The sequence below is a fragment of the Sturnira hondurensis genome, unplaced genomic scaffold (assembly GCF_014824575.4).
Source record: "Sturnira hondurensis isolate 20B ecotype Veracruz unplaced genomic scaffold, ASM1482457v3 Scaffold0000167, whole genome shotgun sequence".
Classification (NCBI taxonomy): domain Eukaryota; kingdom Metazoa; phylum Chordata; class Mammalia; order Chiroptera; family Phyllostomidae; genus Sturnira; species Sturnira hondurensis.
In genome coordinates this window covers 4,943,966-4,969,221 of record NW_028072798.1, presented here as the reverse complement: position 1 = coordinate 4,969,221, position 25,256 = coordinate 4,943,966, and the positions used below count along the sequence as shown (strand labels likewise).

Genomic DNA, 25,256 nt, shown 5'->3' with positions numbered 1-25,256 from the left:
GGCAATGAAAGATCCCGCGAGAACAATGCCATTCTCCTAGGCGAGGTGCTGGGACTCTTTGTGCAGTTACTCAGCCAGTATAAAAGCTGAGCTAGTAGGTGCCGCGTGTCACAGAGAAAGGTCCATTTACCGAGTTCCTCCCACTGGCAGCCTCTCGTCACGTACCTACCGCTCATGGTTATTAGTGTCAAGCTGATGTTGAGTTCTTCTCAGAGAAAATTCTCTGTTTGCTTTAGACACTGGCAATTGGTCTGTGTTCTCAGTATTCAAACAGGATTGCCCTGGAGTAACATAACATTACTGGTACAAGGAACATGAATAAATGAGGGAGTTTCAATGTCCAAGAGTGGTAAAAAACTGACATAGGCCTTATTTTACGTTGGTGGAGAAAGGTAAGTTTTCCTGAGAACATTTCTGAAACAGCTAGGGAACTGCATTAACTGTTGCCAATACAAGAAACCATGGTGTTAAATTTGCACCAGGCTGCAAACATTATGTTAACATTTATTTCTTGGTAAGTAGCTTTATAATCAGGTAGCCCATGGTTGACAATGTTAGGCTGTAACACGTCCTCAGGACCTTCCTACTGAATATTCTCAACAGACTGAACAGTGGAAACAAGGTTCCTGAATTGGACACACTTGAGACATGAATAGTATATAAAAACCAAAATGAGCTATTTTTAGGCTTAACTGTTAACCTATGCTAGTATCAACCAAGTCACAGCTCACCAATTTTTAGAGTTGTTTATAGCAGACGTTAATGGGGCTCATACCCAGAACTTCAGGTAGAAATGTTCTAGAGCATATTAGTGCGTGGGGATAGTGATAAAATAAGTAAGTCATGGGGCTGTAACGTATTGCAGTGTGACCATAGTTAGTAACAGTTCATTGCATATTTGAAGAGATAGATCTACTCCGTATATGCAAATGTCAAATCATTACGTTATACACTTGAAACTAATACAATGTTGTAAGTCGATTATATCTAAACAAAAATATATAAAACAAACAAAAAAGTGGGGAGAGTGAAGTCTCAAAGACTGCCTTGGAAGAGAAACACAATGAATTGTTAAGAACAGGACAGAATTTTTAGAACTAAAACAAAACCACAGTAAACATTTGATCCTCTAATGTTTTCAAAATGTAAAATTGAGGTCCAGAGAAGCTAAATTATTTCATGTCAATAATTCTTTATGGCATTTGCACATATCAGCAAATGAGTGGATCGAAACACTGTGGTACATTTAGGCAATGGAATACCACACAGCAGAGAGAAAGGAGGAGCTCCTTCTGCAACAGCACCGACGAGACTGCAGAATATTATGCTAAATGAAATAAGCCAGCTAGTGAAACACCAACACCATACGATCTCACCTATAAGGGGAATCTAATGAACGAAATAAACTAATGAGCAGAACAGACCCAGAGACACAGAACAGACTGACGGAGACCAGAGCCGAAGGAGCCGGCAGGGAGTGGTGGAAAGAAGGGGAAGGGATGAGTCGAAGGCCACGTGAGGGCACGGACATGGGTGCGGGGACTGACTTGTAGGAGTGGGGGAGGGGGTAGGCTGGCGGAGCAGAGCAAAGGGGGAAAATTGGGACAATTGTAATATCATAACAAGTTCAAAAAATAAGTAAAAAGTTATTTGACATTCAAAAATACGCACAGGTTCTATGGACACAGATTACATGAGAATGCACTGGTACTGATAGCCTTATCCAAGAGTTCAACCCTGCCTCAGAGATGGGCAAGCACAGGCCACCATGTGACAGGCCCGCTGGTGACCTAACACGGACCTGTCATTTTCTCATTTCTACCCTTTGGCAAGTCTCGCACAGAGCTTCTTCTTGTTCCCCAATTTCTCGGACATGCTGATGTGCTGTTCACTGTCTCCTAGTCGGTGAGTCCCAACAGGGTCACACGCAGGCCCATGAACCAAGACACCACAGAGTGATACACCAGAGGACATCTAACTGCCACAGGCAGACAGAATATCCACGTTCTCTTACCTTGCCACCTGCTCTGGGCGGGGATCAGGGTTAGGTTTAGGGGAATCCAGACGGGTCAAGGCATTTCATCACCGACACCGACCAGGCACCCCATTCGTTTCCTTCTGTCTGCCGACTTCCCGAAGGACTCACAGGAGTGAAAGGTAAGAGAAGCGCCTTGTGGAGACCGACTGTGCTGTGAATCACGCAGCACACCATCTGTGATCCAGCTCAGCCTCCAGCGGGTCGGGTCCCCAGTGCAATTCGATATGGGAACGGGTTTATTTCATAGAGTTCCCGTTCTGAAGTATCTGTAATTGATTTAATCCTCAACATACGGGGCACAGCACATACACTGAATTTAAATCCCCGAGAACGGTGGAATTCACCGCGTAAAACACAATTACACACAGTAGGACACAAAGACAGGCTGAATAAGGGGCATGAGCAGAGACAGAAAGAAAATGGGAGAAAGCAACAGAAGACAAGAAAACATTTGCACAGCTTAATATGCGTAAGTGTTGAAATCATTTCTGGATGAATGAATGACTAGCCCAATGACTACCTACGGGAACTAAAGGAAGAAAAGCAGATAATGCTTTGGACAGATCCGGCAAATAATAAAGATTATATATAAGATTTCCACTAACAGTATGGAGAACTTCACATGTCTGTTCGAGCAGAAAGCACCTTAGTGAGAAGCTAGAGGGAAGGCGGCCTGGTGGGCTATGCAGCCCCGCAGAGCCCTGGCGCTTCTGTGGGGGAGTGGCACCACTTTCTGGGAAAGAGGGGGCAGGTCAACCTCGACCCCTCGACCCTGTTGGTTCCCTCCAGAGGCGAGCACTAGCTGTAGCACCTGGGGACGCTCCTGACATCACCCACAGCCACTTTCCTGGAGGGGAGGAGACAGAGCTAGGAGTCTGCGCTTTGCAGTCTGACCTTGGCTCACTGATTTCTGCGCCTCACCAACCACCCAGCCCATCCACAACACTTCGACTCCCCAGTGCCTCCTCGATTTCTCCACTGGTGAAAGTGTGTTGAATTTACATTTGTAATGGCATAAAAGAAAGTACCTGGAACACTGTCTGGCAAATAGTGGGAGTACAAAAAAAATGATTGCTATTATTCTTGTATCTTTTTACCCAAACCATTTTGTTATTTCATCCTGACAGCTGCCTCATGAGGTACGGGTGACAAGTTACTGCACTCTGTACACCAGGAACTAGGTTTGGGGGGGTGAGGCAGCTGGGCCGGGCCCAGCCCTGCTCCCCAGCCCCACGACAGTCCCCGTCATGTCCACTGCTCTACGCCCGCGTTTCTCTCCCTCTTGTTGCTGCCCTTACTCCCATGCCACACAGATGGAAAGAAAAGACTGGAAAAAAAGCCAGAGTTAAAGAAAAAGAAAATGGTCCTCTGTCAAATGTTTCCGGGAGGTCCAGTATTTTTTGAGAATGAAAATCATTAACAATCCAGGTCCATCTTCTCACTCTCCAAGCAAAAAATTCTCAGTTTGTGGACGGAAAATGACAATCGTCCGTACTACAATTAGCTTCCAGATCCTCCTGAACAGAAAGTGGCAAAGTACCATCACCTCTTTCACCAGGAGGACCACATGTGATCCCTTCTTTGGAATGAAAGACAGCCCTGAACCAAGACATCAGCTACTAAACACAGTGACATCCCGCCAGCAGGATGGCATCCCAGCCTAACAATGTCACTACAAAAATGCCTTCGTTTAGCTATTCAGATATGTAATGAAAAATACTTTAGTACTAATATGCACTATTTAACAGTTATAACACCATTTAAAATTCTAAGATTATACACAGTCCTCAGAAGACAGTGGAAATGAGCAAAGCAGTAATTACACGAGGAAGAATAGTAGAGACAAAACTGAAAAGAGTCGAACTATAGCTCTCCTTCTTTTCTGTAATTCCTAAAGGGTAACTCTTGAGTAATTAATTTCAAATGCAAAGGAAAGAACACTTCTGTGACATACATCAATTCTTAAATTTCTTTTCATAGCTATATGAAAGAGTAAAAACTGATGCTGACATTACCTCCTTGAATAAGGTTTGTGCTGTCTCCAGACAAAACTGTTAAACATTTCGAAGTGGAGAGGTGAGACCATTTTGGGCAGCAAGACGAAAAGGCAAAAAGGCAGCTTGCCCGTAGAGCCAACTGGCTCTCTGAAACATGGCTGACCTTATTCAGGACAGTGGTTGCCCTTGGTGGGGCTGGGGATGGAGGGGGCGAGGACGTCACAGGGGAACACGAGCCCCCTGGCCCTGCTGCGGCTGGCTGGAGCTGGGTGCTGATGACACTGATGTAAGTGTGCACTTGAGAAAGTGTATTAAGCCGCACACTTGTGTGCACTTTTCCATTATTCATGTTATATTGCACTTCCACAACATTTACACTGAAAAACACCAACTTCTAGACAGTGACCCCACAGTCATTTGTCAGGATGCAGGAGAGAACAGAAAGGAACACAAACCAGCCATCTCCGGAACCCCCCCGGCCCCACCGCACCCCATGGGTCAGCGCTAACGTGTGCTGAGCTCTTCTTCAGTATTCTCCCTGAATAGATGGCCTGCTTTCAGGAAAGCAGCAGTCCAATCTACACGGAAGCGCCTATGGATAGGTAATGGCTTGACCCCTGACCCCCCCCCACAACTGTTCAATTCTCCGGTGATTTCCTCGCAGGGGCCATTTCCCACTTTTGGTTCAAAGACCAACAGCATGCCCATCGAGTCAAGGGCTGGTGCAAGCGATGCTTTATGCATTTGGAAATGACTGCACTGTGAGGCACATCGCATCAATCAGACAGTTTCGAGTATGAAGTAAAAGGAAGTGTAAGCCACCATATCGTCATCTTTTACACTAGCGAACTGACAGGCACCAACATGTGGAAGAATGCATTCCGATTAAAGTACAGAGACAATAATATGCAAAGCCAAACTAGTTCTCGCTTAAAAAAAGAGTTAATTTTACTTTATTACCTTTCTAGTATTGTATTTCAGAGTGCTTTCCATTTGTCTTGTAGATGTACCTTGAACTTTTCATTAATTTGAACTTCACTTGATTTACATTCTCCATGACTTTCACCAGCACGGTTATAATGGATTGGATAGGGACGCAGAGAGGTAAATTTCCCCAAAGATGATAAAATGGTGCTTTAGTCATCTGTTTGCCTAAACACACTTTATTCCTTTCACATACTTGGCTCGAACTACTTGCAAGTCCTCTGTGGGCTTACATAGATGCCTTTGGTGGACTATGGGCTACAGCTGGTGCAAAAACTCTACTGGTACTTGAAGATGGAGTGATTTTTTCAGAATTGGAGTCAGTTCTTAATAAAGGAACAAAAGACACGCAATTCCCTCCAGTATTTATTTGTTCAGAAAAGAGAGAGAGAAGATGCTAAAAGGAAAAAAGGAAAGAGAGTCAAACTGAAAGAGGAGGAAAAGGGGCGGAGGAGAGAAAGATGAGGCGATAGTGACAGACAGGGAGTTAAATCCAGGAGGCGGGTGTAACCCCAGGGACTGGACTGCGGGGCGGGGGGGGGGTGTCCTCTACAACACACATCGTTCCCCCCACCCCCGCCCGTGGGTGAAGGTGTGGGGCCACATACGGGCAGGACACTCTCCAGGATGACAGTGGTTAGGGAAGCATTTGGAAGTCGTTTCTTTGAGTGCAGCCAAGCACTGTACGTTTTCCAACTAACTTTGGACTGGGTTTCAAGTATCTACGAATGAGAAGGTGTGGAAGAGTAAAAGATTAAAAAAAACTCTTCACTGTGAGCAACAATACACTTAAACCACAGAAGAAACCCTAAGCAGAATGTTTCTACACTGTTAGAAAAACTTGCTCTTTAGACTAAACACAACTAAAGCTAAGAGAAATGGACTTTAGACCCAATGCTCACACTCACAGAGCGGGGCAAATGCAGGTTTGCCGGCGTTCTTATGTTATTTGTTATTATTTCCCACACAGACAACTGTGAACCTACTTTTGCCTCACCCTGCACATGGAAAACACTTGTTATTGTTCAGCAGATATATATAGAGTTACCTTAAACAGCAAGGCCAACCCCTAGGCTAGCCAGATCTTCCTGTAACCAGACCAGCTGCACTGATCTGTCTCAAGAAGAACTTTATTAATTGCACGAGGGGCTGATCAGCATCAGAAGCACAGAAAAGAAACAAGAATCACAGAGGTTCTGCAGATGAAGCTGACAATGGGAAGCCAGGCCCACGGACAGCAAGGCCGGTTATGTAGCCAGTGTGAAACACCTCTTGTGGCAGTGGAGGTGTCTGGCCATCCTCATCCAAAACTGCAAACCATGCAAGTCATTGAACCATCCTGCACTTGGTGCCGCACCCACAAAGCGACCTCTTCCCGTCTAGGTCTGCCACCAGGAGACTCCTGCCTTGACAACCTGGGTGGCCCGTCAGTCTTCTCCGGAGACGCGGCTCACCCATCCCCTGGCACCTGCCTGGTAAAACTGCTTTCTGAGCCTTGCACAGCAGAGAACCAGACCTTGGGCTTAACACCTGTGATGGCAATGTCACCTTGTGATGAACCGGGGAGAACGAACACTTGCCCTGGTGACACTCTGGCCATCTGAAGCTCCATAAGGAACAGATGCTGAGGTCCACCCACTGGTGTTAATGCCGAAGAGAAACAACTACAGGAAGTGTGGCTCATCGGAAGTACTCAGTGAGAGTTCTATGTTTTATCTCATCCACTCACATGCACCTGGAAAGTTAATACATTGCTCTCCCATAGACACAGCTCTCGCGGTAACAGAGAATTAAACTCACTCCTGGCACAGCATCTAAACAAACCCCTAACAGAGAACAAAGCAGCCCCTAAGATTAGCATCTTGGCGGCGCAGGAAAAGCGCTGGCTTTTCACTACTAGCCACGTGTCCTCCAGTATCAGCCATCTAACCTCTGAGCCTATTTCGTCATTTGCAGAGGTGCCCTGTGCCAGCTGCCTCGCACGGTGCTGTGTGAGCGGAGGGGCACGTGAAGAGTGCTTTCCAACGCGTCTGGTGGTGCGCGTTGCTCCACAGATGCCGGCTCTCGCCCACCATTCACACTGGCGTGAAAAACAAGGGCGGCTCCTTCGCAGGTACCGGCAGACACCGTCTCGGGGCACTTGAGTGTATGTGGTCTCTTAAGATTCAAAAACATCAGAAGAGGAAGAGCTGCCAGGTGAAATACTCTCCATATTCTTCAAACCCCAGAGGGAGGGTGGTCCAGCTGGACCTGGCTATCCTCGTTCTCAATTGGAACATACTTATATTTTAAATCATTATCAGACTAATGGATGCTTTGTGCAAAGTGACAAACATAGTGGAAGGAACACAATGAGAGAGTCATGATCAGTCCTCACTGCTCTCCGTTTCTCATGGGTGCCCCCGGACATACTGCTTACGACCACACCAGAGAGAGAGAGCTTTCGACCCAAGCTCACGCCTACAAAGACTTACAACAACGAACGGAAGGAAACACAGCAACGGAGGGCACAACAGCAAGGGAAGCAACAGCGTTCACGGTGCAGGTCCACACTCGGAGCTGAGAGCCAGCTCCTCGTCTCCAAGAGTGACAGCATGCTCAGGCTATCTTTTAGCTCCTCTCGGGACTGTGCCTTCACTGCGCCCTCACTGCCCGTCTGCCCCCCATCGCATCCCCCCACCCCCACACACTGGGTGCACCAGCTGCAGAAAGATTTACTATGGTGTTTCTCTCAAAAGTATTTCTAACCAACAACATGTTGCTGGTTGGGGCAGACGGAAGCCTACGCACTTCAGTTAGACTGTATTCAATTAATTGGACTATCTGGAAAGAAAGATCTTTATGTTATAAAAAAGTCCAGAAAGGGTTGTATCAGCTTTCTTTTCAATTTGTGGACTATCGCTTAATGGCCCACACAGAGCAGATCTTCTGTACGGATAAATTAGGGTCCTCAAACAAAATATAGGCTCCAGTTAAATTTGTACTTCAGACAAAAAGACAAATAATTTATTAGTATTCTGTATGTGCCATGTAATATTTGGAATGTCACTATACTAAAACTTTATTCATTGTTTCTTTGAAATTAAAATTGCATTGAGTGATCTGGTGTTTTGTCTTGCTTTTCTGAGTCTGGAAACCACTGGACAGATGGATGGAAAAAGTCCTGATAACCAGGAGTTCAAACACCCGAGCCAAACGCCCAGCTCCGCCACCAGCTGGGTGATGCTAAGCTCCCGACTGAACCCCTGGACCCTCCATGTCCGTCCCCGTGAAACGGGGGTGCTGCCTGCCATCGCTGCCTTGCAGGCTGGCAGGGGACTTAAATGGCAGTGGCAGCAGCAGCAGCACATGGTGCCTGTCACACACTAAGTGCTGTTCTGAGTGCTTCACGTGGCCTATTCATTCAATCTTTAAAACTTTTCGAGGCATTTAGTATTCCCATTTAGAATTTTACATTTCTATAATCTCATTATTCAAACAGCTAACAACGTCAATTCAAATGCAGCTAGACTCCAGAGTCTACGCTCTTAATTTACTGCTGTAACAAAATACACAATAAATGTATGAGAAAAGACACATAAGCCAGTGTCCTCACGGCCAGTGAGAACCAGAGGAATTGGTCGGTCGGCCTGAGTAAGAGCTAGAGGCGGAAGAGAGCCCCGCCCCTCTGCACCCACCGGCACCCGTGGGGCTGGGGGTCCCTTGCACAACGTTTTAAGGAAGGCTGGAATGAGAAGACCAGCAGCTCCGTGAGGAAGCAGCTGTAAAAGATCATTTATAAGTTAATTAACCATAGATGGACAAAATTAACCTTGGTGTGGACAAGGGGTCTGTTGAGATGGAAAGGAAGGGCAGAACTCAGAGAAACCGGGAAGAGTTCCTTGGCAGGGGGCTGAGGACCGGATCAAGGACGTGTGAATCAGACCAGCTCCATGTTTACTCCTGTGCCAGGTCTGTGAGTCCGCACTAGGGCAGGACGATGCGGCTACCAAATGTGATAAAAAGTGGGAACATCAATCACTCAGATTTTGCTCTACAGATATTAAAATGTGCTTATTAGTTTTAACTTTAATTTTTTTTATCAGCCTCACCCGAGGACCCCTTTCCATTGGTTATTTAGAGAGAAAGGAAGGGCATGAGAAAAACATGCATGTGAGAGAGAAGCACCAACGGGCTGCCTCCCACCGCACCGGGACTGGGAGCTGTACGCCCGCAGTCCCTGCAACTGGGCACGTGCCCTGACCGGGAATTGAACCTGCAGTCTCTCAGTTACAGGACAATGTTCCAACTGAGCCACACTAGCCAGGGCTAAAATGGTTTTAAGTTAAATTTAAATCTCTATTTATAAGCAGGATGAAACTTTTTTGTTGTGTGTGAATTTGTTTTTAATGAAAAACATTATTTTAAAAAAACTACTACTGAAACAATTGATTATTGGAAAATATTTTTCCTTTTAATGACTACGCAACTCAGGATTTTACATTTATTAATAAAAATATACAATGCAGCCCTGGCTGGGGTAGCTCAGTGGATTGAGCGCGGGCCTGCAAACCACACGATCGAGGTTCGATTCCCAGTCAGGGCACATGCCTGGGTTGCAGGCCAGTTCCCTGCAGGGGACCCACCAGAGGCAACCATACATTGATATTTCTCTCTCTCTCCTTCCTTTCCCCTCTAAAAATAGATAAATAAAAATCTTTAAAAATATATATATATACAATGCATATGTGTGTACAGAAATAAAGTATTTGGTAAATCTTTACATCCGACAGTTACCCAATCTTAGAAGATAGACACATGCTTAGCACACACTACTGCAAAGCAAAAATGAAGTACCCTCTGCTTTAACATCACAACTGCTTCTAACCCTGAAGCTGACAGGCACTGCTCGTGGTTCGTGCCCAGTGCGGCCCCGCCCCCACCACCTGACAGCTGTCTTCACAGATACGCTATCAGGGCTCCGTTTAGTGTGAGGATCGAGACAAGGAGTTGGCAGTGAACTTCCTGTTTCACTAATCACATTCTTTTCCAAAAGTTCACCCTGCGTGGGTGTCCAGGTAATTGCAATTAAGTCAGGAATCTGGTAATTAGAAATTCAAGTGCCCTGCCAGGGACCATACACATCCTCTGGACGCGCTGCCCACAGGACCTCACTCACGGGGACAGAGGCTGATGCGAAGGGGCAGTGCAGGCGCTGAGTAGGCAACGAGCACCGACGTAAACTTCTCCCCTCGTCTTCTCCCGGAAACCAAAGGCACTCCATCTCATTTGCACGCCCACAAATCATTCTGAGAACTGGGAAACGGGGAGCAGAGGCCGCATCAATGATACTCAAAAAGGCTGCTTGCTCTCACAAGATCCGTCCAGGCACTCCAAGGCCTCCAGGCCCAGCCAGGCAGCAGAGTGCGCGCAGCCAAGAAATTAAGGGTCACTTGTATACTGCTAATCATTATATCCCCCAGCTTTCCACAGGCCCGGCCCACAGAAACTAATTAATAAATGTTGAATGAATGAGTCTCAGAACCTGTCAACACTCTAATCCCAGGAAACATTTTGCAACATACAGGAATAAACATTTCTTTCACTTACCAATTGCCTAATTTCCATTATATAAACCAGATTCTACCCTTAACAAATCTCATGTTGCAATATACTACTGAATATTTACGAACAAATACATTATGTAATGAAAGTACCAGGAAGGGAAAAACCAAATATGTAACTGTTAATCTATCTCTTTAAAAAGCAATGTCTTAGTTTAGCTGATCCGTTGCTTTATTGAAACTATTTTCTAGCTAATGGAGTCATTTTACCAGTTCCTTTAATTCCTGACACCACATAAATTTATTATATAACACGCTGCTATAAGTAATAATGAAAACTTTCATTTACACAACAATTTATGTTCCAAGCACTCACATTTTCTCATTAGATTCCAAAAAGCTGAAGATACACAACTAATCAATATCTTCTCAAATCGAGTCTTTCCTACAGTAAGAGACACTGCTGACTTTTTTTAAAATGAAACCCCATTTCTTAGCTGTGGCGCCTTTGGTTATAGCTCCCCAGGTTAGAACAAGATGAGACATCTAGGCCAGCGCTCAGGGTCGTCCCCCTGCCACCTCAGAAGTCACCACCCCGGGCAAACGCATCCCTTCACGCCTGCCTGCCTGCCTGCCTGTGCTTTCTAATGCTCTTCTCCAAGCTGTACCACCCCAGATCACACTGCGCTTTCCAAACCTCACGGAGCCTCGAATCACAGTAACCACCTTGCACTTGCCCTGTCTACATGGCCCCGTTTCTCCAGCTGCACTGGCACTGCGTCTCGCTCAGCCTGGTGTCCCCAGGACCCAGCACAGGGGACCATGCACAGCCATCTGCCCTCCGATCACAAGGCCTGCTCCTGTGGAAACACAGGGCCGCCCAAAAGGCTGGCCCTCGGAATGGCAGGAAATAGCCCAGCAGGGGGATCAGGATAAAGTAGCCCAAGAGATGGCTGCCAGTGACACTTCAGGAAAAAACCACTGAGGCAGACACCTGAGCGTACCTTAGCTTCCTAACCCTTCCGGACACAAGGGGAGGTGCTCGTGTGGAGAAAGCAAGAGGCCAGAGGGAGCAGAGACTTCCCCACCATGGGCCTCGGTCCCGCCATTTGATGGCACTGGCTTTCTTAAACGTGGTGTAATTCTTATGGTCACACATATCACCCCCCCCCCATATTAACCCATCAAACACTCCATTAAACTCCAAAAGTTTTGCAAAAGAAACAAAATTCATTAGTAATTTTCATGCCAACACCAGCAATTCCTCTGTAACTAGAAAACCACCCCATTCCAGTTATGGATTGTGCTGCTGGAATCACGGAATTGCTGTCTCTAAGCTTTTATTTGATTACTGAATTAAGCACAGTAAATATTTATGACTTTTTTAAAATTGAGGTATTTGTCACATTTTTCAAAATCTGGTAAAATAAAAACATCATCAGGTTTGCTTCACATCTGCCTGTTCATAAATTTTGGGCTCAGTGGAGTTCCTCCACAAAAGGACTCGAATCAAGTATATAAAAATCCCATTTGAACAATGTATCACTTTTATCCATCGTAATTCTGAAAGAATCAGTGTTGGCAAAGATAAAAGTACCTTTATGTGGGTACATAATTTAAGAGGATAAGTAAAATTGGTTTAAAAATAAAAGGTAGTGTGGATTTTTTATACATTATATTATATCTGAGACTGATCCACAGAATTTGTAAAGTTGTATATGTATATAATTCTTAAAAAAACAAAAAAACTGAGTTTCATAAGCCAAGTTTCTCTGTATATACACTAAAAATGATTAGTCAAGTTCAAATGTCAAGATGAGGATTTTTAAATGTACTGTTGAAAGAAATCTTCTTCTTAGTGTTTCAGGTCTGTGAGGGTAACCAGAACTGCCAGGGACTCCACTTCCAGTAACGGGCACGCCTGTGAGAGAGAGCTCCTGAGGTCTGAGCCACACCCACCCACCGGAGGAAGGAAAAAGATGTCGGAGCTGCGACAGAAGCCCTGGAGACCGAGAGGCAGCGCCTGCTCCGGCCACCGCAGAGGCGCATCAGCGGTGCAGTGGGCGTCGGCGCGAGACACCACTGCCCTGCTCTGCGCCAGCAGGCACTGCGAGCAATGTGACTGCCGTCAGGACGGACGGCTCTGTTAGAGGTGCTCATCACTGATTTTCAACGTTGTCAGCCAAATACATTCCATTATATCCCACTTCCCTTCTTCCAGGCTACATTTTAAAAAGAACAAGTTAGGGACACTTTCAGTACATGAATTTTTAAAAAACCTTTTCATCCCTAAAACCTGACAGCAAATGTGAATCCAAAGCTGTGCGGGCGGAACTCTAAGGTGCCGCCTGAGGTTTCCAGCCCCCTGGTGGACACATTCTGCATGACTCCCTCCGCTCGAGTGTAAGTCGGTGACTACGACAAGTGGAACTCCTGTGGTGATGTTACATTATAAGGCAGGACGAATTCTGAGGCTGTAATGAAGGCCCTAAGCAGCTGATAGAGAATGACTAAAAGGAGAAGACCTAGGTGGGCCTGGCCTAATCAGGCGATACTTCAAGGAGGTGGGAAAGAGGAAGCAAATCTGCCAGCACAGCGCTGTGGAGAGTGTGTGTGGCAGGGAGTGGCCCACGGTTATGTCCAGCAAGAAGGCGTAGACCTAGGAACTGGAGCCAAAAAAGGTGAATTCTGCCAACAACCACTGAGCTTGGGAGAGGATCCCAACTTCGGATGAGAGCACAGCCCCAAAAATACCTGACTCTCAACCCCCTGAGGCGCCCAGCTGAGGACCAGTGGCTGGGCTGCTGAGCCAAGGAAGGAGGAGAGAATGAACGGGTGTGGTTTCCAGTAGCTACATTTGTTGCAATTTGTTACTAAGTAGTAGAAAACTAATACATTAGCAACTTCCCTTTCCTTTGGAATCTAACCAGAGGGCATCTGTTTTTTTAAGGTTCCCTTAAAGTTAATTTTCCATCTGTATCAGGAGTATTATAATTAAATTTCAGAAAGACAAAAGATTGCAAGGAGATATTATAATGAGCACTAAAGGCTTGACATTAAAAACAATTATTTACATTTGTTCTCTTTTTAAAGCAAAGAAAAAAAAAACGGAGCACCTATTCCCTGAAAGTATTCCATGCAACTTCTACAGGTGAATTTACATGACAAAGACACAAACAGAAAAAGAGCACCTTACTGGCAAGAAAAAACCCAAAACCATAATATAAGACAGGTAAACAAATGATTACTCCCCAGTAAATTGATTAATGACCCGTATCTCTTCCAGTGGCACATTATCAGAACGTGGCATGGGGCAGAAGGAAAAGTAATTCCTGTTATTTCTTGAGGAAATGACTAGCTGTAAAGACGACAGCGAGGAAAGCAGTGTAAACGGTCTCCAGGTCCGCACAGCGGAACCTGTGTGGCGGTGGCTGGAGGTCCTGGCTGAGGGGCTGCGGAAGCCCCTGCCTGCCTCTGGACACCTGCTCCAGTGCTGGACGGAGGGCTGCGCTCTGGAAAGCCCTCCGGCTGCTCTGCCCATGCCGGCTGAGACGTGTGCTTCCCAACAGGTCGCTGTGTTTCCCCCGAAGCACTTTTATGCCACACATTCCTCCAGTTATAAAACTTAATGAGCCCTGACTGGTGTGGCTCAGTGGGTTGGGCGTCATCCTGCAAATGGAGAGGTTGCAAGTTCAAGTCCTACATGGGGCACAAACCTGGGCTGTAGGCCAGGTCCCTGGTTGGGGGCGTGTGAGAGGCAACCGACTGATTGATGTATCTCTCACACATTGATGATTCTCTCCCTTTCTTTCCCACTCCCCTTCCCCTCTCTCTAAAAATAAATACATGCATAGATGAACAAATAAATAAATCTTTTTTTAAAGCAATGAAATAAGGAACGAAGTAATGTACAAATGTGAATAGAGGGCCTGAGGACTCCTCTACTGAAGATGAACGGCTAAAACGGCGGGGGGATTAGGTGTGGCTGAGACGACTGGACCTCTGTAAAAGGTGGAACTGCACCTTTGTACGTTTTGTGTTAAAATGTATAATGTATGCAGGTTTTAAAAACGATCTGTTTGAACCAACTGGACCACCCATACCTGCACTAGTGACACCTAGCAAGTGGGCTTGTGCCCAGCTCAGTGCACCCAGTGATTTTGCACGAGCCCCGAGGCAAGGGCTGCGCAGGGCTGGAAGAGCAAGCCTCAGAGGGGGAGCCAGGCAGCGCTGGCTGTCCTCTCATTAGCCTGTCCCCTGTGGCAATAATTCTATAATCGTATTTAAAATGTTTAAAATCAAACAAACTCATTGCCATTTTTCAAAAAACCTTCAAATGGGTAGTAGGGATATTAAAAGATGCTAACAAAATTGAGGAAAGAAACTTTTATGCAGCCTCATGCTACAGATCTCAGTTTTAAGACAGAGCATCTCCAAGGGAAAGAAGTGTGAGTGGAGAACGCTGACACGGCCCTGGCCAGGGGGCTCAGTTGGTTGGAGCACTGCCCCGTACACCAGGAGGTTGGGTTCAATCCCCGGTCAGGGCGCGTGCCTAGTCTGCAGGTTCCATCCCTGGCTGGGGTGCATAATAAGTGAGACAACTGATCGATATTTCTCTCTCTCTCACATCGATGCTTCTCTCTTTCTCTCCCTCTTCCTCTCTCTAAAATCAATAAACATAAAATGAAATGAAATGAAATGAAATAAAACAAACCCAAAAGAACGGTGACATGACAGCGATTTCGGGCACCCAGTGTCCACAAGGACCATTCCATGCCCTCATAAATCACGTTCACAGTGAGACTATTGTATCATGTAAACAACAAGAAACAGCAAACACGATTTTTTTCCATGACCAGGTTAAACAAAGTAAAATCTTTCAAACTAAGGACCTTCAAGAAAGAATCATTTTCACACTCAAGTGATGATATTGTCTATAATTATAACTATAACTATAACTATTATCTATAACTGTAATTATAGCCAAGACTCGGGCACGAGGTCTCAAAATCAAGTAACTGCTTAGTAGGGAGGAAAAATACTAAACTGCTTGTATTTTTTAAAAACTGTACAAAATTAAATAGGTCTGTATACTACTCTTCGTATACTGTTGATAAGAAAGACACCACGACGCCACCTCCCCAAAGTGCCGACGCCAGCTCTCACTGCGGAGTCAGCTGGCATTCTACACACCGCATTTTAGCGCAAGCCTGTGTCTCAGATGCCGCTGCTCGTTTGTAGGCCGAGGTGTTCGCCCTGCCTCTGTCCATTGGATTCCGAGTTCTCGGGGGCTCACGCGTCTTCTCCTTTACCGCTCTACTTAGCCTTGTGCTCCCTGGGCAGCCTGGGCACACTGTGCGTGTCTGAGAGAGTTAGGCAGCTACAAGTGCCTACTTTGGATTCCAAGAAGGATACCAATGAAAAACTAGGAAACGCCACTTGGTTTCAGAAGGAATGTGCAGAAGAGGTGCCAGTGTCCCTGCGGACGGCAGTCAGCCCCTTTCTGCAGCGGACATCTACTCCGGCAGGTGCGGCTCTGTCCAGACAGACCCATCGCCACTCAGGAAGCTGGTTAAAAGCTACCCCCGATCAATTCTGCTAGACTGCACGAGTCTCGCGGGCTCTGAGAAGCTGTCTCAAGATAATTCAACCGTGGGTGAGGGTCGTTTTCTTCATTTTACAAAAAACACAACCCCTCTTCATCCTGTATCCCCACCATCTCATCTACAAGACCAAAGAGCACAGCTGGAGACACCACTTCCCCGCACCTTTACCTGCTGAAGCAGGATGTGCGTGAAAGCTGCCGAAGTGCGCAAGTCCCCCACCTTCAGTGTGGGACACACAGTCCACTCCTGCAAATTGCTGCTCTTTCAAAATAATTACCTACTGAATGCACAAAACTGAAACACAGCAGAACACTAACATCAAATCATATAAACAACCATGAAGACTACAGATTACAATGGAGTATTTTTAAATACTTTTATGAAATACACATACAATATTACATGTGGCGTGGCAAAGGGAAACAACATGAAAGGAAAATAGCACCCGTTACTTAAATTTTTCCCATAAAAATACCACTAACTGAGCACATAGCATATGAGGTCTGTGCCCCTCGCCGACTGCCTTAGGCCCTTTCACTCAAGAATTATCTGCACACGCTCAGTATTATTACACTCTCCTTGTACATTATACATACTCGTTCTTTTTCTTGCCTTCCTCTGCCCGCATTTACTGATAGACAGACAGGCACCGGAAACCTAGGTAGCTCTAAGCTCACCCTTAAAAAGATACACAGCATGAAATTCAGAATTATTGCACACTACATTTCAGTAGAACCAAAAATGTAACATGAATTTAAGAGATTACAAGTCATAAATACTGTCATCTCCAATAAAAACAATTCCCTTAACAAATTTTTTTGCTTAATAGAAGGATCTATTGTGTACTCTCCTTCCGATTATTATTAACTGAACTCTAAACTACATTTTTCATTAATATTTAAATTGGTAAAGCAAGCTACCTGGTTATAGTTTCATTGTGCTCATTTCTGTCCGCTGGTTTAGTTTAAGGCACATTTTCCTTTATTTCACTTTTCCACAAGCCATAAAAAACCTCATTTCTAATTCATCCGTTCGTTCAGCTTAACCTCTCCTCTCGGCAATTAAAGCACTCGGCGCACCCCTCATCTATCACACAGCCAGCTAAATAATGCATTGCGTCCCCTGCTCATCTTTTATCGTCCCAAATGACAGGTATTAGCATATCTCCCCAGTCAATTACAGTGCAGCAGAATAATCACAGCATAATTGGGAGAAAGCCACTCTAATCACCAACCCCGCAAACTCGCAGAATAAAAACTGAGTGGCAGTTCAGACAGGCCTTGCTCTTGTCCACGACTCCAGCCAACAGGCCTGGCAGATCTCCATTTCCGTCCTTTTCAAACTTATCCTTCGGGGAGGTCAACTCATCCAACTTACCCATTTGTCACATGTGAAAGGAAAGAACGTATACACAGATGTACACGAGCGGGAACTACTTACAACCCGCCCAGCCATGGGTTTATTACTAATACAGGGGTTTCTAGATATTTGCACATACTGTTAAATAGCACATATTGAAAAAATCTACTCCTGTTCAGAAAACAAAAAGTCATTTCACTGATCTCTTGTTATTATGTGTTCTAGTTAATGGCTCATCTTAAGGTTAAATAAAATGTTGAGCCTTTTAGTACAGGTCATCCATTTACTATCAAAACCGAAGCCCTTCAAATGCTTCCATGATGAAGATTCTTCTGTATCTCAAAAGTCAGCACTTCCCAGCTGCTTTTCCAATTATTCGTTTATCACAGGAAACACTTTTTATTCTTATACTGCAGTAGCATATAGCACCATTTCGTAAAAAATTATCTCAATATTAAGTACAGGTTAAAATATTAAGATGTTTGAAGAAAAGAAGCTTAGACTTTTAGAAGGGGATTAAAAATAAATGAGACAAAAATAGGAATATAATGTGAGAAAATTAGAAGAATTTGCAAACCTAAGATACAATACAGAATCTTTTCTAACTCTGTGAAATGGTCAGGAAATTTGTTTGAAGTCATTTTTAGAACACCTTTTGTACATTTACTGGGCTCACCATGCCGTGACCTGTAACACCCTATGTGGGCCTACAACCCAGTCTCCATCATAAGTGACACCCATTCTTTAATGCCATTCTTCACCTCCCTGCCCCCCGACAGGACATTAAATAGTCCTTCTAAAGTGGAAATTTAATTTAGGGAAGAGTGAGGGAGGTTAAGAGGACTCTTACAAAAACATACATCGCTTCAAATGAAACACAGCCAAATAAAAGCACTTCAACCCACCATGTGTGGCCAGAAGAAAAGGAAATTTTCTGCAGGATTTAATTTACTCTGTTTGATCCCGCAGATCACAAGTCCTACCGTTCCTCACGTTTACCACTCTTCCTCCGGACCTGCCAAGACCAAGGGACACGTCCCCCTGAGGTGTGCTCTGGCCTTGACACAGGCCCCCTGCCTAGCCAGGGCAGCAAGTCTCCACAACCGGGCACATGGGGACACACAACCGCTGTATGCTGGTCAGCCACGCTGGCTGCGCACAAATGAATCATTTATAGGACAAAACCCTCTGCTTAGTGATTCAATGGTAGCCACGACACCAACAGAATTCAGAAAAGTATGAAAATAGGCCATTACTGCAACAAAGTAAACAAAATATGATTTTTATTACTTAGTTTCTGAAATTTTCAACCACAACTCTGGCTGACGATTCAATTCATTCAAGTCAGACTTCGATACTGACACACTCCAGCAACCATATAGTATCAAAAATCCAACTGTCAAAAGGCCAGAGTGAAAGCAGAATTTAGACACAATAAATAGTCTCCCAGACTTTTTCTTGCTTCCAAATCCTGTTATTCTAAAATTATAATATGAAATGTTTTATTTGCATTATTACTTCAAGAAGTCTGCATGTATTTTTCTTGGCGTATCTCTGCAAATGTACCCACAGGATACATTACTTCAGCTGTAAAATGGTAATTTTATTGCTTATTCGGGAATATCTGTTACAAGTATTTATCAGTGATACATCTGGTATGCAAGTATTAATTCAACAGGTTTTTCTATTCAAATCTGATTTTCAAAAATCATCTTCTAATATATTCTTTAATTCATATAAATGTTCTACTTGGCTTTGAGCATCTTGCAACATATTGGCTCTTTCAACACCAGTCACTTTGACATTCTCAACTGACTTTCAGAAATTGACATGGCTTGGGTACAAGCCAGATTCAAGGCAGTGGGAGGGGAGGCGGAGGGTTTTCACCATCTGAAGAAACAAAACTGGCGTTAAAATCTGGCATCAGAGAGAACCCAAGCCACACGCAATCAGAAGCATCCCTCATCTTCCCTGGATTAATTCCATTGCTCTTTCCCCACAAATCTTCAGCAGTTGATGTTTATTAATAGGGTCACAGTGCATCTATGCTAAGACATTTTATAGATAAGCCACTAATTTTTTGTGCACATCTCAAATGAACAGGTGTTTGAGGGTGAGGATAAGGAGAATACATGCATTTTTATTGTAACTAAAAATTAAGTCCTCAAAAATAGTGCCAAACTAACCCCCCAAGGAAAAGGGAGTCAATCAAACTCTAGCATAGACAGAGCAAGTAAGCCTTCTTTCGGGGTAACCCCTCCCTCTCTTAGAAAGATCACCTCTGAGAGCCAAGGCACTTGAGGCCACGTTCAATTCCTAACATCATTTTTTTTTAAACCAAAGAAAACAATGCAATTCTGGCAAAAGCAGGCATGAATGGCACCGCACTGTGTCCCCCTCCCCCGACTTGGCTGCATAATTAGGGCACACACTTCTGCACAAACATACTTCCCAAATCCCGAGACCGACACCACGCAGTCAGTAAACCCGCCTAAAAACTCGGCCACCCACCTACCATCACCTGGCCAAGCATTGGTCTGGAAGGAATGGAGCTGCTATTGCACTAAGAACCACTTTTTCTGACTTCATATAATGCTCTGGAAGAATGACTTTTATCAGGGTCCGTGGTCTACCGGGCACTTTTCATGCCCATGGGCCTCCACAAACACCTCGTCCTCCATCACCCAGCACTTCCAACGGCACACGCACGCCTTGCAAGCGGGATAAAGGTTCTGAAGAGATACAGTGTGTTGTAACCAAATGCAGATCTGAAGTGACACAGGATGGCCCTGAGGCACTGGGTCGAACCGCACGACACTGCCAACATTAGACCACGCTGAGCGTTAAGATCTCGGCTTCCCCAGGTTCAGTCCGATCCATGGCTCTGGACTGGGAGGGTGGAGGAGCAGGGCTGTTTTGCATTCAGGGCACTGGCCTGGGAGGCAGAACCTTAAATAAGTCATGTGACCTCCCTTAGCCTTATTTGTCCCGAAGACAAAAACTGGGAGTAACACTTTGGGTTACTTTCTTCTTTGAGGAAATGATGAAGAAATAACTGACCCATGAACCTAAGGCTCTAGAATTAGTCAAGGCAGCTCTAAATAAAATTAGTAAAGGAGATTAAAAATGGCAGAAAATAAAATCCCCACACTTTGCCTCTCTTATGAAAAATTTTGCTTTGCTTTATTTCATGAAAAAATTTGTTTGTGGACAAAAAATATTTATATTTTCCCCAAGACGCTGAGCACTAGCAGGAAGAAATAAGAAGAATAAATAAGGATGGAGGTAAAGGTCTGACCTAACAAATTCAGGCAAACCTGTAGCATTTTAGTGCTGAAAAAGAATGTGAGTGATAATCAGAAATCGATTTTCCAACCTTATACTAGGACTTAAAGTAAAATAAAGGTCTGGTCACTTCGAGTCAAGCAGTCTTAATCATGAGAGAGTAGCACAGAACTGCCCTTCCACGTCTAACCCAAATTCAGAAATCAGGGAAGACCCCGACGAGGCTCAAGACCTCCTTCTCCTCATGGCCTTCGATACCCCTCTTCAGCCCAGGCCGCTGATCCTGGCGCACGCCTGGGCCTGTCCGGGCTCTGTCTCTTCTACATTTCATATTCAGGTACTGTCCACAGACGGAGTTGGAAAAGAAGCTAAAACAGCTTTTAGAAATATAATTAAACATGGCAAGAAAAACTGCATCAAAATATTACGGGTGAACACAAACAGAACATTTCCCCCAAATCTTTCCCAAATAAAAATAAAGCAGATTTAAGACCAAACATGCAAGTGTTTGAACCACCAGCAGATGGCAGAGGAGAGGCTGGGAAATTCTAACAAAAGAAGGGAAGGACTCAACATGGACTCCCAGGCTCGGCCTGAGAACGGCTATAGATTTATTTTTTCCTTCCTTGCATCCTTCCTTCACGGAGAAACAGAAAATTGTTTTGCTTTATCAATATGCGTATATTCTATAATTTTGATTGAGACTCAATGACTAAAATGGTAAAGAATAAACTTGGTCCTCTACTTCTCTAGGGATTTCTAATAGGTTTTCACTAAATAAAAAAATTTAAATGCAAACAGAAATCCTTCATATCATGAAAAGTAATGCGTTGGTAAGATTACGAACTTCAAAGAGAAAAGGTCTGCTGTTTCACCGAAACGACATTGTTACCTTAAGTGTACTTTCACTTAAGTTATGTTCACACCCACTTGGGGAGTCAGCCAAGTAAATTTGTAGAATGCACACTCTGCTAAGACAGAGTTGAGAAGAAGTTCATGTAGCTCTACAGGAAAACAAATACATTTTTTCAAAAGAAGATTAAGGTATGCTTTCATGTGGTCACAGTAATAAAAGGAAGAACAGGTTAATCGGTAAATCTTACTAGGTACTACTAAACATTCTACATCTGAAATTCCACATTGATAGCCCCTAGGCATAATGCCAGGTAATCTATGAATCAGCCATCACGAGTGACCACCAGAAAAATCACTAACTTCATGAGCCTGTTGAAAACCTTTTTACTCTCAAAATGGGGTGGGGCCAGCCAACTTTATTTGATATACATTTGTTTCACTGCACAGAACGTTTCTTCTGTTCTCCACTTACCTGCTCTAATCCTCAGGGTTTCCTATCAACCAAAAAAAGGCAGTTCTCATTGTGAAATGCGCCACATTAAAAGGGCTCGTGTCACATGACCACTTCGAATCTTTATTCTGTGGACCAGCTCTGGCCGACAGAAATTTCTTTGAAGGTGGCAATGCTCTCCATCTGGGCAGCGCCTACATGGTGGCCACTGGTGGCGGATGACAAAGAATGAAATCCAGGCCTGTGACCCCACCGTCTGATCAGCAAAGACGTCTACGTTAACAGTGAGATACGCCGGAACCGCTGGCTGTCCGCACCAACCAGAACTACTCCAGAGCTTCGTTAAGCAGTGACGATGAATATGTGTCTTCCTGAAGTTGGGCTCTTCGGAGCTACCAAGTCAAATGCCAAGCTAATGTATCAACCCAGGAGGTAACAGGAAGATCAGTGAGAAAATCCCAGAACAGAATACAACGCAGTAGTAATACGTTAATATCACAGAACTTTCTTTTTTTGGCTCTTTACAATCACAATTGTTATGCTATCTAAAGAACTCTAAATAGTCAGCAATACTTCCTGTACTGTGAAGCAAGTCGAATCGATAAGGATATAAAAAGACGAACAAGATGGAGCCCCTGAGCTTACGCTCTCTCTGGGGAAAATGCCACATCGTGGGGCTGGGGCGGGCCACGCCAGGCTGTTACCTGTGCACAATATACAGGAGAAGAAGGGGGCGGGAGAGAAATCCCAAACAAGCTGCAAAGGCAGGGATGCCGCAGGAGCACAGAGGCCAGGAGCTCAGCGGTCTGCAACACGAGGCAAGACCTCAGAGCATGTGGGTACGGGCAGGGAGCCGAGTCTGGGCGGTGGGATGAGCTTGAGACGGTGGGACGGCACTCCAGGGGAAGGTGAGGTAGGAGGGTGGGCTGGCGGGGGGGACCACGTGGGTACAAAGGGCCAGGAGAGTTATGAGACTATGTTAGTTGGGGGTCAGAAGACCAGTTGGAATTTCGATGTTCTTTTTCTCTAGGATATGTTTACTCAACTGAGATAAGGATAGAAAGTAATGCATAAGCGTAAACAAATTTGGTGTTTACTTTAAACCTTAGTTTTAGATATTTTGGGCTTAGAGTTTTCTCTAAAATAGCAACAAATTTCAGATGCCTAAATACTAAAAATTATTGCCAAAGAGGATAAAAAGTAATATTAAGAGGAAAGAGTAAATTTTTATTTAAATATTACCAGGAAAACTAATGAGTCTGGTCCCACCACTGCAGGCCATGGGCTCTGACCTCAGGAACCAAGAGTCTCCTCAGCCTCCAGCTCCTTCATCTCTAACGTGGAGGAAGGTGCACCCAGAGGACCCTGGAGGTCTCCAGCGGCAATAAAACTTCCGGACTCCAGGGCAGTACAGCTTTAGGAAAAGAGAGAGAGGGAGCACGCAGGAGGGAAGAGGCGAGACGCGATACGTGGAGGGCCCTGTGACAGGGATTTGGAAAAACGGCCTTACTGAGTTTAGTATGCTCTTCTCGGGTGTGGTGTGAAAGGTGGTGTGGACGGGACAGGCTGGCTCTCTCCTCCCAAAGGGACTGGGGCCCAAGAGCGGGGACTGGCTCCTGTGAACCCTGTGATCGACATCTCACCATTTTTCTTCTTCCCAGTCTTGTTTAGAACAACATGTAGGTTTACCCTTCAGATTCCTAATCATTCACTCTTGTTGACCTCTCCACATACATTTCTGTAACAATTTCTATCAAAAAGCATAAAAAAGAGCATAACATTCACACTTTTCTTCCGCCAAAGAACATGCCAGCCAAGAGAGTCTATCAAAAAACTTTGGATTTGTGGAATTCTAATATCCATCTAGCAATGGAAAGCAAACGAACTAGTTACACACAACATATTTCTGTCTACTCAGTTTCAAAAAGAAAAACATTCAAAAATTACTTTGGTGACCAGACTGTATTACTGCCAAACAAGTAAGCACTGATTTGCCCCAGGAAAGACACTGCACTGAACAAGAGACGGATTTTGAAACCTGCCCACTGCTCTCCTCAACTTCCACCTTCCAAAGCAGGGGATGACACCTGGCCATACTTCCAGACCCTCACATGGAAACGAAGTCACACTCCCCTAATGAGTGCCTCTTATCAATGTGCTCTCACAGTTTATTGGTGGTAAATATGTACAAAAAGCAAGTAAATGTGACAAACTACAGGTCTGGAAGACTGCAACGGGAGAAACCCCCAGCCCGCTCGCTGTGCTCCCCATCTCCGTGGGCCCCGCCCTCTGTTCTGGTCTCACCGGCAGCTCCCGTGCCATCTGCATGGGCGTGTCCCGGGACCGCCAGCCCCCGCAGACCTGCCTCTCCAGGCAGCCTCTGCGGCCCCTCGCAGGCTGCCTCTCCTCCGACCCACTCAGCTGCCTTCCCTGGTCTGGCGATCGTCCTCCACCAAGTGGTCAGAAAGATCTCAGTCGCAAACCTAACTGCTACTTGCCTTAAACTCTTTTAATAGCGTTGTATTTCCTACAGGATAAAATTCAGATCTTTAGCCTCTTCAACCTGAGATCTTTGCCATACACACACATAATTTAACTACTTTTGATTTTTTTCATGGCTGTCCTCCAACCTAAAAATAGCTCTTATTTTCCCTCTCCTCCCCTCCCCTCTTGCCTAAATATAGCACCAGCCTTCACATCCACCCGCCCAGAGACCAGCCTCTGAGAATACCTTCCCCCCACCCCACTGCACTCCGCAAACCCTCTGCGTTATTTCCAGCGCGGAGATCACCACACCAAATTGAGTGATACTCAATTTGTATCACTGTATCTGTTCACAGGCCCGTGCCTACCAACTGACTGTGAGCAACTTAAGATCAGGAGCTGGGACTTAATCTAGTTGGGACTGGAACACAGGGATTCAATAAATATTGGAAGCAGGGATGATGAATGAATAGATGAAGGAAGCCAGAGTCATGAACCAAACACAGCATCTGATACCATCCGGCAGTTGGAATTTCAATATCCCCAAACTGGGGGGAGAAGGGGGTTAGTAAGCCCTATTCTATGGCTCATTAAAAGTTAAAAGTAAATATTACCATATAAAACTCATGGTTTCCTGACCTATTTCTCACATTC

At 45.0% G+C, this 25,256-nt stretch overlaps 1 protein-coding gene across 6 annotated transcripts in view; it reads right to left on the bottom strand.

Annotated features, from left to right (window-relative positions):
- ARID1B (AT-rich interaction domain 1B) overlaps positions 1–25,256 on the bottom strand; it is a 394,749-nt gene that overhangs the window by 133,905 nt on the left and 235,588 nt on the right. The window lies entirely within an intron of this gene.